The sequence below is a fragment of the Lepus europaeus genome, chromosome 14, assembly GCF_033115175.1.
Source record: "Lepus europaeus isolate LE1 chromosome 14, mLepTim1.pri, whole genome shotgun sequence".
Lineage (NCBI taxonomy): Eukaryota > Metazoa > Chordata > Mammalia > Lagomorpha > Leporidae > Lepus > Lepus europaeus.
Genome location: NC_084840.1, coordinates 68,002,803 through 68,013,814, shown reverse-complemented (window position 1 = coordinate 68,013,814; position 11,012 = coordinate 68,002,803).

Here is an 11,012-nt window from a genome sequence, read left to right as displayed (position 1 = left end):
CCAATCAGGAAGGCGTAGGGAGAAGAGAGAAGGTCTGAGAAGGCAAAGTGTGAACAGAGTTAGACATCAAGGACAGGAAGAGAACCAGCAAAGGAGACTGAGAAGGAACTCCCCGGAGGCTCTAGGAGAGTGGGGTTGGAGAGCCGGCAGGGGAGGGCCTGGGAGATGAGTTGCTGGCAGAAGGCATCCCACACATCTGGGGAACCTGGCACTGGTTCTCAGTGGGGTCTTCATGGCCTTGGAAACACCTTCTTTCAGGGGGACTCAAGTAGGTTTGGTGGGGTCAATCGGCAGAGAAAAGAGAGTACCCCTCATGTTCTGGGGTCACCCTGGCCTCCTCTCTTCCTCTCACCATCACGTCTAACTCCCGCTGCTTCTGTGTCTTAAGCGAGGTCCACTGTGTCCATTCTTGCATTCTGCATTTGCTATGGCTGAGGCTCTCATTTCAAACCCTCTCATGCTGCTTTCCCTGTTGGCTGTCCCCTTTTTCTCCCTCTTAGCATCCTGTGAACTGTTGCCAGCGTCATTTCAGTTAAGTAAGTCCCCTTGCTAATATTGATTTACCAAGGGGTGTATGAACTTGATGGGGTGGAGGAAGGAACCTTATGGAGTGTATGAGATTTGGGGAAAGGTGTCTTAGTTCTTAGTTTTCACAAAGAAACAAATATAAAGAAAGGATTCTAAGCCCTTAAAAGGAGACACAAAGGCAGGCACAGCAGTTTAGAGCCCTGGCCTGCAACACTGGTATCCCATATGGTTGCTAGTTCGAGTCCCATCTCCACTTCCCATGCTCCACATCCAATCCAGCTCTCTGCTATGCCCCTGGAAAAGCAGCAGAGGATGGTCCAAGGGCTTGAGCCCTTGTACCCATGTGGGACACACTGAGGAAGCTCCTGGCTCCTGGGCTTCAGCCTGGCCCAGCCCCGGGTGTTGCAAGCATTTGGGGAGTGAACCAATGGATGTAACACCTGTCTCTCTCTCTCTCTGACTCTACCTCTGTCTGTAACTCTGTATTTCAAATAAATAAAATGACTTTAAAAAAACACAAAAAGAAGAGTTCTAATTGCTTTTTGCCTTTGAATGATGTTGTTCAAGGATGCAATGCCTGGGGCCACTATAGCCATTGTGCCAACATGAAAGGAGTGATCAAAATAATAAGGATAAATAGGGAACAGATGAAAATATTCCAAAACTTTGATAACCAGTGAGCATTTTGGACTCCTTCCCTATGTTCCAGTTATAAGAGGCACCCTGTTCTCACGTGCCTCTCTCTCCTCACCTCTGCAGGAGGCAGTACTTTTCTTGTGTCCCCTTCACTTCTCTCCTTTTCACCCTTGCTTTCTCTCACATCTAGGGTCATTCTACTCCATGCACATAGATTTTTGAGTTGTGCCTTCTGCCCCCACCTGCTTCTCTTCTGAACTCTGTTGAAGCAAAGACCATGTCTGACTCAGTTGTGTTTCTGCAGGGGTTAGGACAGCACCTGGCACATCCCAGTCACTCAGTAGATGTTTGGTGATGGAGATTGAAGTGGAGGATTTGGGCTGAAGCTGGGAGAGGCAGGAAAGGTGGCCAGGCAAAGCTGAGAGCTGCGGGCTGGACAATTGTGTATTGTGTGAGTGTGCACACACACGTCGTAGCCTGGTGCCTGGGTCTCTGTGTTGAGGGAATGAGGGGAAGGGTGGCTGTGCGGATAGTGCAGGTGTCAGTGAGTGGGTGACTGTGGGCTTGTGTCCAGGAAGTCTCTGGAGTGAGGAGGAATGAGAGGCAGCTTGTTCAAGTCCCTGAGGGTGTCTGTGAGATGGTGGGAGTGAAACTCCAAGGACGGAGTCGGAAGGAATGGATGTAAATGTTTGTGGTCACTCAGTATTCTGGTGAGCCTGTGATTCTTGCCCACAGTGGTTTGGTTTGGTTTGTTGTTTTCTGTTGAGGGTTTTTTTGTTGTTTTTTTTTTTTTGTTTGTTTGTTTATCATTTGAGAAGTGCTGGTTTCCAACTGTTTATCTTCTTTCCTTCTCACCTGGCCCAAGGTTTCCACTTCCCCTTCAGTAACCTGCATCTATTGAGGAAATTGTCCTAATGAGAAGCCAATTGGCACCTACACTGTAGGCATCTTTCTATTAAACGTCTGTTTCTACACTTCTTCCTGGAGTCACCACTGAGCATCCAGATCACTGATGCGGGAAGATGCTGCAGGGTTTGGGCTTGTTCTGTGGGAAGATGCCCAGCGCCTTGGATGACGCCATGAGACCAGCTGGGTGGCCTACGGACCACTGTACCTGAAGGGGGTCCAGGTACCTCACTCCTCCCCTGTCATTTTCTATCAAATTCCCAGACTTGGGACTGATTCTCTTTGTTTTCATGGGTAACATGGACCCCATTTTTTAACTGTTATTTAATAAATACAAATTTTGAAAGTACAACTTTTGGATTATAGCAGTTTTCCCCCCATAACTACTCTCCCAACCACAAACCATCCCATCTCCAACTCCCTCTCCCATCCCATTCTTCATTAAGATTCATTTTTAATTATCTTTATATACAAAAGACCAACTTAGTATATACTAAGTAAATATTTCAACAGTTTGCATCCACACAGAAACACAAAGTGTAAAGTACTGTTTGAGTACTAGTTATACCATTAATTCACATAGTAAACACATTAAGGACAGAGGTCCTACATGGGGAGCAAATACACAGTGACTCCCGTTGTTGATTTAACAACTGACACTCTTATTTATGATGTCAGTAATCACCTGAGGCTCTTTTCATGAGCTGGCAAGGCTATGGAAGCCTCTTGAGTTCACTAACTCTGATCTTATTTAGACAAGGTCATAGTCAAAGTGGAAGTTCTCTCCTCCCTTCAGAGAAAGGTGGCCCCATTTTTAAGATCTTCTTGAGCAAGTGGGGTCTGAATGGGCTCCTCAACAAATGACAGAAAAGGAAAAAAAAATTTCCCAAGGCTCTCATTCATTCTTGAAAACCTCCCCAGCAGTTACCTTCTTTAGATGAAGCAGCGAAGGTCTCAAGATGTCCAGGCTCATGAATGGACCAGCATCCTGAGGTTCGTGAAGTTCCGTGCTGCTCAAGCCATCCCCTACAAGTTAGTCTTCATGTTTGTAGATCTGCCAATGCAGGGACACGTTCTGCCCAACTCAGTACAGACTTCTGATTTAACTGTGTCTTTAAAAAATGATTATTCTTGCAGTCCACCATGGTTATAACTCAAGAAACATACACTGAATTCCAGTAATGCTGGAATTTTTTAAAAAAGGTTTATCTTATTTAGATAGAAGGCAGAATTACAGAGAGACAGAGAAAGGGATCTTCTCTCACTGTTATCAGTCCCCAAATGGCCACAATGGCCAGGGCTGGGCCAGGCCAAAGCCAGGAGCCAGGAACTCAGAATCTGAGTCTTCCATGTGGGTGACAGGGACCCAAGTACTTGAGTGATCACCTGCTGCCTCCGAGGGTGACATTAGCAGGGAGCTGGAGTCAGGAGCTGAGCCAGGACTTGTGCCCAGATACAGTTTTTTAAAGATTTATTTAATTATTTGAAGGGCAATGTTACAGAGAGAGAGGGAGAAACAGAGAGAGAGAGAGAACTTCATGTACTGGTTCACACCTCAGATGGCTAAAATGGCCAAAGCTGGACGAGGCCAGAGCAAGGAGCAAGGAGACGAAAGCTTCTTCCGAGACTTTTCATGGGTAGCAGGGGCCCACGCACTTGGATGGTAATCCATTGCTTTTCCCAGGCCATTGGCAGGTAGTTAGATAGGAAGTAGATCAGCTGGGACTTGAACCGGTGCCCATATGGGATGCTGGCATTGCAGGTAGTGACTTTAACAGCTATACTACAATACCTGCCTGACCAAATGGCTTCATCACCTCTGTGTATGATGTCCACCCTCACTAAATTCTTTTATTCAAAAGTGGAGGTTGTGACCCACCACTAGTCAGGTCCTAATGCCAGAGGTTGACCTAATGCCAGGGGTTGAGTCTGCTGTGTCTAGGGGACCAAAGTCATGAATGTTTGTACCGGGAAGACCGCCCAGCCCCAGCCTCACTTCCTTTCCCTCTGCTGTGCTCTGGTTGGGGTCCCATCTCCATGCAGGCCAGCATGAAATTCAGACGTGTGGTCAACACTTGCCGGGAGTTGCAATGAGTCCTGATGGTGGCGCTGTCCTCTTCCTCCTGCTACCTGATCTGGCCTGGAGGCCAGATGTGTGGGTTCAGGCATGGCCTCCAAGCCAAGAAACGGAAGTGTCCCTTTCTCTCCCCACCTCTATGGCAGCCAGTAGAGGCTTGCAGCTCACCTTACATCCAGCAGAGCCCGTCCCCAACACAGGGGCCTCAGAGACAGGGCTGGGGTTAGAGATTTCACTGATCCCAACAGTCATAGCCCAGTCTGTCCCCTTGCACCATGCTAGCCCGCTCAGTGCCCCTGGCTCCCAGCCTCACTTGGGGCAAATCCCTGTGCCCCAGAACACCTGCAAACAACAAAGTCCTATTTCTGTTCTCAGGGTCAGGGTGAGCTTCTGATGTTTGCAACCAAGACAGCTCACTGCTCCTGACACACATGCTTACCCAGAATCCATGAAGAGACCACATCTCCCCTCGTGCCTTCCAGCAATTTCCTTCTGGGCAGCAATGATGCAGGGATGGCAAAGGATGGGTCTTAACAGGTGACTCCATGAAACTCAATTCAAAACCGGCCACTTCAAGAAAACAAAAGGAGCCATTCTGTACACCCAGGAGGGAGAAGCTGGCAGAACGCTCTGCCCATATGTAAGAGCAGTGAGGTACGGGTCTCCCAAAGCACCACTCCTAGGGTGGAGGTGCTGCTTGCCAAGGGCAGGGCTGTTTGCTCTGCTGAAGTTGTATGTTCATCTAGAGCAGAGCAGGCAAACCAGAGCCCCAGCCTCAGGCTGGAGATGGTCTCTTTGTAAATAGAGTCTTGTTGGGTCCCAGCCACGCTCCTGAGTTCCTGTTGTCTCTGGCGGCCTTCCTGCCCCAACGGCAGAGTGGAATCAATGCAGTAGATGCAGCCCGGGCTCATGGGGGAAAATATTGACCATCCGGGTCTTGGCAGGACAAGCTTGTGGGCTCCTGACCCAGGGCCCAAGTATGCACCTGACTCGATGGAAAGTTTTGCTTGTACCAGAGGGTCTTCACAAGGTTCATAGAAAATGCATGTTATGAAAACAGGGCACATGGATTTCAAATTTTGGCACCAAAATACATGTGTTTTATTTCCATTTTCCACCCACTTTTTTTAAAGGACTTTCGTTGTCCTGGGTCCATTCTCTGTTGCTCTTAATTTCTTCCTGTTTATTGTCTGTTTTTCTTTTTCTCTAAAGAGTTATTTGTTTATTGGAAAGGCAGCGTGATAGACAGGAGAGAGGGAGAGACACTGGCTTACTCCTCAGATGGGCCAGGCAAAATGGAAGCCTAGAGCTCCATCCGGGTCTCCCACACGGATGACAGGGGCCCAAGTACGTGAGCTATCTTCTGCTGCCCTCCAAGGTAGATTAGCAAGAAGCTGGGTCAGAAGCAGAGCAGCAGTCACTTGAACGTACTACTGCAAGTAGCTGCTTCACCAGCTACACCACAACACTGGCCACGCTGTTCATTGTTTCAACTTTATTACTTTATTACTGTTTTAACTTCTGTGTCAGTTATTGGTCTGTTTAGGTTTTCTACGTCTTCCTGGCTCAATTTAGGTAGGTTGCATGTGTCCAGGAATCTATCCATTTCTGATAGATTTCTCTGTTTGCTGGCATACAAGACCTCGTAGTAATTTCTGATGATTCTTTTTATTTCTGTGGTGTCTGTTGTTACGTTTCCCATTTCATCTCTGATCCTATTGATTTGGGTCTTTTCTCTTCTTTTTTTAGTTAGTTGGGCCAATGGTGTGTCAATTTTGTTTATTTTTTAAAAAACCAGCTCCTTGTTTGCCTGATTTTTTGTAATGTTTTTTTGGATTCAATCCTGTTGATTTCTTCTTTGATTTTAATTATTTCTCTTCTCCTACTGGGTTTGGGTTTGGTTTGCTGCAGATTTTCTAGATCCTTGAGATGACTTGAAAGCTCATCTATTTGGTGCCTTTCCAATTTCTTGATGTAGGCACCTATTGATATAAACTTTCCTCTTAACACTGCTTTTGTTGTATCCCATAGGTTTTGGTATGTTGTGCTTTTATCCTCATTTACTTCCAGAAAATTTTTGATTTCTCTTTTAATTTCTTCTATGACCCATTGTTCATTCAGGAGCATGTTGTTCAATCTCCATGTGTTTGCATACACTCTAGGGATTCCTGAGTTGCTAATTTCCAACTTCATTCCACTGTGGTCTGAGAAGCTGCATCATATGATTCTAATTCTTTTGAATTTGCTGACATTTGCTTTATGGCCTAGTATGTGGTCAATCCAAGAGAAGGTTCCATGTACTGCTGTGAAGAATGTAAGTTCTTTATGTGTAGGAAGAAAAGTTCTGTAGATATCTGTTAGATCCATTTGGGCTATAGTGTCATTTAAATCTACTGTCTCCTTGTTGATCTTCTGTCCGGTTGATCTGTCTATCTCTGAGAGTGGAGTATTGAAGTCCCCCAGAACTATTGTATTGGTGTCTAAGTCTCCCTTTAAGTCCCTTAACAAGTCTTTTAAATAAACTGGTGCCCTGTAATTAGGTGCATATACATTGATAATCGTTATATCTTCCTGTTGAATGGATCCGTTCATCATTATATAGTGCCCCTCTTTGTCTCTCCTAACAGTTTTTGTGGTAAAGTTTATGTTGTCCGATATTAAGATGGCTGTTGGCATGGTATATATTTTTCCAGCCTTTCACTTTCAGTCTGTATGCATCATTGTTGGAAAGATGAGTTTCTTGTAAGCAGCAAAAAGATGGGTTTTGTTCCTTAACCCAATCAGCAAATCAGTATCATTTAACTGTACAGTTCAGGCCATTAACATTCAATGTGACTATTGAGAAGGAGTAACTTTGCCCTGCCATTTGCCAAAGATATTTTCTAATATATGGTTTGAGATTCCTGTGATCTTTTGCTGTGAAGCTTCCTTCCTTTACCTTCTTTCATATTGGTGACCATGTTTCTGTGTTTCTGTGTATAACACATCTTTAAGCATCTTTTGCAGGGCAGGATGAGTGGCAACAAATTCTTTCAATTTCTGTTTGCTATGAAAGGTCTTTATTTCACCTTCATTCACAAATGAGAGCTTTGCAGGATATAATATCCTGGGCTGGTAGTTTTTCTCTCTTAGTACCTGGGCTATATCTCGCCATTCTCTCCTAGCTTGTAGGGTTTCTGATGAGAAGTCAGCTGTGAGTCTAATTGGAGATCCTCTGAGAGTAATCTGACGTTTCTCTCTTGCACATTTTAGAATCTTTTCTTTGTGTTTCACTGTGGTGAGTTTGATTACAACATGTCGTGGTGAGGATCTCTTTTGGTCATGTTTATTAGGGGTTCTATGAGCTTCCTGTACTAAGATGCCTCTGTCCTTCTCCAAACCTGGGAAATTTTCTGCTAGTATCTCACTGAAAATGCCTTCTAATCCTTTCTCTCTCTCCATGCCTTCAGGAACTCCTAGAACCCGAATGTTAGGTTTTTTAATAGTATCCTGTAGATTCCTAACAATATTTTTTAGATTTCTGATTTCTTCTTCTTTTCTTTGGTTTGCCTGTTTCCTTTCCTGTTCTCTGTCTTCTAAGTCTGATATTCTCTCTTCTGCTTCACCCACTCTGTTTTTAAGGCTCTCTAATGTTTGTCATTTGATCTATTGAATTCTTCATTTCATTATGGTTTCTTGTCACTATCACAGTTTCTTGTTCTACTAGTTGTTTCATTTCATTTTGATTCCTCCTTAAGATTTCATTTTCACAAGAGAGATTTTCTATCTTGTCCATTAAGGATTTCTGTAGTTCAAGAATTTGTTTTTGAGAACTTCTTAATGTTCTTATCAATTTTTTGAGATCTTCTTCTTGCATTTCCTCTATCTCTTCATCTTCATAATCTTGCATTGGGGTTTCTTGATCATTTGGGGGCATCATAGTGTCTTCCTTGCTCTTGTTACCTCGGTTTCTACATTTGTTGTTTGGCATGTCGCGATAATTTATGTTTTTTTTTTTTTTTTTTTTTGCTGTGGTTTTTTTTCTCGTTATACTATGCCTCTAAGTGGGCTGTCTGCTTTGATGGATCCTTAGAGGCTGTGATGGGTGTGGCCAGAGAGCTCTGATTGATTCTTCAGGTTTAAGGCTGTGCAAAAAGTGACTCACCCAGATTGTTCTCTCCCTTGCTCCTTGCTCAATCTCTCTCTCTCTCTCTCTCTTTTTTTTTTTTGACTCAGTTGGGAAGTAATTCCGCACAGCTGAGTGGAATTGAGCGTAGTTGAAATCTGGCCTCTGTGAGTATTCATTTGATCTACCCCTGGGACCACACAAAGAGTTTATGCAGCCCTCAATGTGTTCTCAAGTTTCACCACAGTCCCAAGGTTACTGAGTTTGTGTACTCAGTGAGTTCGCTCGCCCCCCCCCTTGGATTTTCAGTCTCAGATCTTTAGCTTCACCTGTTTTCTAACCTCCTGTTATTTCTCCCGACCAGAGTCAAGTTTTTCTGCCTGGCTACTCAGGGTTGCCGCTTTACATATGTAAAATGGCGCCTGCTCTTTGTTTTGCTTGGCTTTGTTAGGTGAGTGGAGAGAGAGGCTAGTGTCCATGCTGGGTCCCCTGATTTATTCGTGTTTTTTTCTCTCTCCTCCAGTCAGCCTGGTGATCTTTGCCCAGTGGGGCCTCAGGCCTCTGCCTTTCCCTGCCAATGTCTCGGGTTTCTGTGGTTTTTGTCTTACCTCCCGTTCCTGCGCTGGCGAGATTCTGCGGCTCGATTCCCGCGGTTGGGCTTCCACGCGGTGCGCTCCCTGTAGGTCCTCTGTGTCACCTCAGTTTTTTTCTTGAGTCTTTTCCTGAGGCTACAGTAATTCAACTTTTATTAAACTATATTTTGCCAGACTATCGGTGCACGTCCTCACTATCAACCATCTTGGCTCCGCCCCACTACCATGCTTTAAATATATTTTACCAAACACTCAAGCTGCATATTTTACTGGTTACATTAGAGGAAACTTTTTTTTTAAAGATTTATTTATTTATTTAAAAGGCGGAGTTACGGAGAGAGGCAGAGAAAAAAAGGTCTTCCATCTGCTGGTTCGTCCCCAAATGGCAGCAACAGCCAGAGTTGAGCTGATCTGAAGCCAGGAGCCAAGAGCTTCTTCTGAGTCTCCCACGTGGATGCAGGGGCCTAAGCACTTGGACCATTTTCTATTGCTTTACTCAAGCCGTAGCATGGAGCTGGATCAGAAGTAGAGCAGCCAGGTCTCTAGCTGGAGCCCATATGGGATGCTGGCACTTCCAAGTGGTGGCTTTGCCCCCTACAGCACAATGCTAGCACCTAGAGGAAAACTCGTCACCCAACTGCATTGCGGGTCCTGTTTTATCATAAAATCTCATCAGCCCACAAGACTTCGTATCATCAGAAATCTGACTTTATTTTTTCAGCTCAACCTGCAAATACAATAAACCTGCAAATACACCCCGTGAGACAATCATGTCACATCCAACTTCAAAGACAAATAGGCAGGCACAGAGCCTTGCTGTGAGTTTGTCTCTGGGCTGGAGTCAGCTCCCTTGCCTGCAGGTTTCTCCCTGCTGCTTCCTTACTCTGTTGTCACCCGATTTTGTCATCAGAAGAACATCCACCTGGAGGTTTTCACTCCCTTGAAGAGTGAACCTTGATGAGGTCCATACACTGGGACTTGGGGGAGGAGCTGTTTGTCTTTTTCATCCAAAGTTTTTTTTAAATTATTTTATATATTTATTTATTCCTCTGCAGGAGCTTGGGTGAGGGGGAAAGAGAAATATTCCACCTTCTGGTTCACTCCCCAAATGCCTGCCACAGCTGGGATTGGGCCAGGAGCCAGGAACTGCATCCGCCAGTCCCTATTTTTACTTATTTGAAAGGCGGAGAGAGAGAGAGACAGAGGTCTTCCATCTTCTGGTTCACTTCCTAAATGGGCCAGGCCAAAGCTGACAGCCTAGAATTCAATCCAGGTCTACCATGTGGGTGCCAAGGCCCCAAGCATTCCAGCCAACACCTGCTGCCTCCAAGGGAGGGCATTGGCAGGAAGCTGGAGGCGGATAGGGGATGCAGTGTTTAGCAGGGAGGCTAACCTTCCACTCTGGTCTTAGCTATTGGTAAGTGCACAGCTCAGCAGCATCGCATGCATTCCTCACCTTGCACAACCACCACTGCTACCCATCCCCAGAGCTCTTTTTCTTTTCAGCTGTAAAACTGAACCTCTGCACCCATTCACAATAGCTTGCCATTCCACCTCCCAAGAACCGGCAGCCACCATTCGATGTTCTGCCTAGGAATTTGAACACTAGGCACCTCACGTAAGTGGAATTAGAAAGTATTTGTCCTTTTGTGACTGGCGTATTTCACTTAGCATAAACTCAGGGTTCATCCACCTCGGAGCCTGGGTCAGAATTTCCTTCCTTTTTTAGGTTGAACAATATAGTGTATTATGGGGCAGCCGTTGTGATGCAGTGGGTTAAGCCACTCCTTGGAGACCTGCATCCCAAATTGGAGCACTGGCTCAAGTCCCAGCCACTCTATGCTTCAATTCCAGTTCCCTGCTAATGCCCCTGAGAGACAGAGGCTGATGGCCCAAGTACTCGGGCACCCACCACCCTCATGGGAGACCCAGATGAAGTTTCTGGCTCCTGGCTTCAGCCTGGCCCACTCCTGGCTGTTGCGGTCATCTGTGGACTGGATCAGCTGATAGAAGCTGTCTCTCTCTTTCCTACTCTCTCGGTGCTCTGTTTTTTGTATAAATAAATAAATACATTTTAAAAATTGTCCATTGTATGTCAATGGCACATTCAGCTTTGTCTGTTTGTCCATCGATGGACATTTGGATCATTTACGTTTTTTAGCTATTG